General features: G+C 37.7%; 1 pseudogene; it reads right to left on the reverse strand.

The window, feature by feature from the left end:
- Positions 1–2,482: 2,482 nt before the first annotated feature.
- On the reverse strand, positions 2,483–3,114 carry LOC114614135 (annotated as a pseudogene).
- Positions 3,115–3,795: the final 681 nt, after the last annotated feature.

A 3,795-nucleotide genomic window follows, 5' to 3' on the forward strand; every position in this document is an offset into this window, starting at 1 on the left:
AAAAAACCCCTTTGCCTAAGCCCTGGAGACAATGAGTTTTACACATGTATTATCTTAGATAGTATGAATTTAGTATTTATATCCAGTTGGGAAGAACAAAATTTGTGGAAATGGCTACTGTTTGTTTATTAAAGTGCCCTTGTCCCTTGTCAAATGTCATCACTTTTCCTGTATGTGTCGGTCCGATTCAGTGCTGAGTCCTGTGTATTATTGGCATGTTCATCTATCTTGAAACCAAACAATAGTGCATGCTCTCATCACTGGAGTTTCATAGTGTCATGAAATGAGGTGGTATTAGCATTTATGTTATTCTTTTGTGTCAGAAGCATATGTGTTTAGATTGTTTGTATTTTCATAAATTGTGAAATCCATTTGTCAGTGAGTGTCACAGAGAAGCTTGCTAAGATTTTTTTATTGGTACTATATCTAATTTGTAAAACAAACAAAAAACCAGGCAGAATTGATACCTAACTGAGATGCTCTACTATTGACTTGGCAAAGGTTTCCTTTCACTATGATTTCTAATTTCTGTTGGCATTATTTTGCATCTTTCAATGTATAGACATGTGCATATTTTACAACTTTTATCCCCAAAGATTCTATCTCTTTGATACTAATATATTTGTTTTATTAAGTTATGATTTCTAATGAGTGGGGACTGCAGACAGAAATACATGTGAATATACTTTTCTTTTTAAAAAGATTTATGTTTAGTTGTGTGTGTGTGTGTGTGTGTGAACACATGCCTGTAGTTGCACATGGAGGCCAAAGGTATTGGTTGTCAGCCACTGGATATGAGTGCTACGAACTGAAGTTGAAGCTTCTGCAAGAGCAGTATGTGATTTAACCATGGAGCCATCGCTCCTGTCCCTATATTTAATTTTCTAATCCAACACCTTCCTAAGCTCAGTCCATAGTTTTAGTGGGATTTTCATTCAGAGCTCTTTACATCAATGAGAGCACTGTTTGTGGACAGGAGTTTCACTCTTTCTTTCCCACTTGAACAGCTTTCATTTGTTTTTCTTACCTTTCTGCACTGGTTTGAATCTCCTGGACAATGTTGAATATCAGTGATGCCAGACACCATTTTCCCTTATTTACTAAAGGAGAGTATTTTGTTTGTTCGTATTTACAACCTTGAAAACATTTAAAATGTTTAGAATGTAATTGTATTAAATTAAAATAGTTAATTTTATTAAAATATTATATCATTTTCCCATCCTTTTCCTCTCTCAAACCTGTACCATGAAATCCCCTATGTTCTTTCTTAAATCCATGGCCTCTGAACTCTTTTTCTTTAATTGTTACTTTTATATATGCATCCATATGTATACATGTTTACATGATAATATATGTCCCTATATATGGAAATATAATCTGTTCAGTCTCCACTCTCAGCATTCTTTAGTTGCCTGTAGTTCTTTGTCTAGGGTTGTGGCCTCATGAGAGAACTTAACAAATGAACATAGTTCCCCAATTCTTTAAGGTTCACAGTAGAAAAAATTAACTCCTCCTAAGGGATTCCTCTGCCAATAGATTAAGAGGAGACATTATTATCAGTATCACTGGAGTACAAAGAACCATTAGGGGTTATTAAAGAGCCAAATACTAACCAGAAGCATTTGACAGTTACTGAGAGTTGATACAAGTGAAAAGCATTTTGATGGGTGGGTGGATTATGGTTCTGGCAATGTCCAGTCATAGTCTGGAAGTCAGGCGCCGGTAGATGGAATCATTCAAAACCTTCAGTGGTAAGACCTTCACCTGGAGGTTTGGAGGAACCTGACAGATTTGGAATGGATAGATATGTAGAGGACAGGTTTCCTGCTTCATCAGGCAACAGTTCTTCCCCCTTTGTTCTACATCACAGAACATTTACAACTGGAATTACCTGGAGAGTGACCTCTCAGTGTCTTTTCAGGGATGGCTTACTAAGCAGATCTCACTGAAAATCAGTCCTTGGTGTCAATCTTCACACAGTGAGGGATAGTTTCAGGGCAATGACAGACACTGGCTGGCTGTTTCTTTTGTTGTAGTGAAAGAAAGATTTTTACCCTGTAGCAAATATTAACCTGATGGAAGAAATAATAAAAAAAAATCAAAACAAAACGTTAAATAAAATGACAAAATTACTTTTATTCACACCTAGTTTTGTGGGCTGAAAACAAAACAGTCTTTGGATGTGGATAGCTCGACACTGTGAGAGTTTAGCTGTGACATCCACTGGCCACCAGACTTCAACCCTCTTAAGGAGAGAAAAACAGATGAAAACCTTGTTGTCATTATTTGTTTCTCTTTTAAAATTAAGAACAATATGTGTTTGAAAATTGGTTTTAGCTCAACCCAGCTAAATCCAGGATTTGAATTCATCCAGCTGGTAAGCTGATGCTTGAGAAGTCCGTTTTTACCGTCTTAGTTTGCTTATTCCAGATCAGGGCACAGAGGTGGCAGCTGTGGAGACTCCCTGGGGCAGAGCTACCAGTTAAAAAGCACACAGCAGAAACAGGATGGTACAGATGCCAGCCATGACACTGAGGAAGAATAGCTTTTGATGCTTCATAAGATTGACCCACTGAATCAGGCTGTTCATAGGAGAAAAACTTAACCCATTCCAAAGGTGGTCATGTTCTTTCAAAAGTAGTTCAGTTGCCATGTTGTTTACTCCAGAGCCACTTTTATAAGACTCCATGTGGTTCAGACTGAATCCATGAGTCTTTTTTTCGGCTACTGACATAGCTTTTGGCTTTTGCTTTGTAGAATTCCTATGTATGATCTTGCAATATATGTTTATGTGCTGCAAAGGATGCATTAGTGCTGCACTGGGGTACCTGCACCACTGGTGTGTTCTGTCATTTTATCAATAACACCTGTAAGTGTTGCCAAAGCTGTCAATCTCTCAATGGCATTGTCTCAAACATTCGGTCTTAGTTTGATTCATTTATAGCGGGCTCGTGTCAGAATGGAGACTGTCTCGTCTTCCATCATGGCAGCTCCTGTGACATACCGTGGATGTAGTTTACTGATGGAAACTAGTTTTAGGTTAAGTTCATTTCCAGCTTTTGAGCTTTTTTTCCCCCAGAGGTCTTCCCAGCAATCACTACTTATTGGCACCATCTTTGTTGCTCAGTGTCACTTGAGACTAGTCAATCATCTTTAAAAATGTAATTTAAACAAGAGAAACCATCACATATCTGCCTCATGGTTGCCATTTCCGTCCCCCTTTAATAGATGCAGACTTCCATCTGAAGGACTTCCTTTAACATTTATTATGCTAAAGATTTGCTGTCAAAATGCCTTTTCAGTATTCGAGTGTGAGAAGTTATTTGCCTTCATTTTTTGAAAGGCATTTTCAATGGTTATACAATTCTAGGTTAAGGCAATATAGCTTGTTTTAAGTGCTTTAAAGTGCAACTCCACCATCTCTGCACATGTTTTCTCTCTGGTTCCACTTGTGTTTTTCCATCCCTCAGTCTGCTTTCTTCCCTATCCTGGCTCTGCTCATGATGCTTCACTCTTCCGACTCTCTTCATCATTGCTTTTTGAGCCATTTTATTATGATGTGTCCTTATGTTGATTGTGTTAAAAGTTGTTTGAATTCTTTGGATATTTGTTTCTTTAGATATTCTTCCCTGACACTTCTGCTTGCCACCCACCACCATTCACAGGCACATCTTAGGTATTATGGTTAAATGAATAGGCTGCTGGAAAACAGCCCACAGTGTAATGCTGGTTTGTGCATGCATTCTTAAGTCCTCTCTCTATTTTGTTTTGAATAGTTTGAATTGTTACATCTTT

Source organism: Grammomys surdaster, unplaced genomic scaffold (genome assembly GCF_004785775.1).
Source record: "Grammomys surdaster isolate TR1022 unplaced genomic scaffold, NIH_TR_1.0 130, whole genome shotgun sequence".
Lineage (NCBI taxonomy): Eukaryota > Metazoa > Chordata > Mammalia > Rodentia > Muridae > Grammomys > Grammomys surdaster.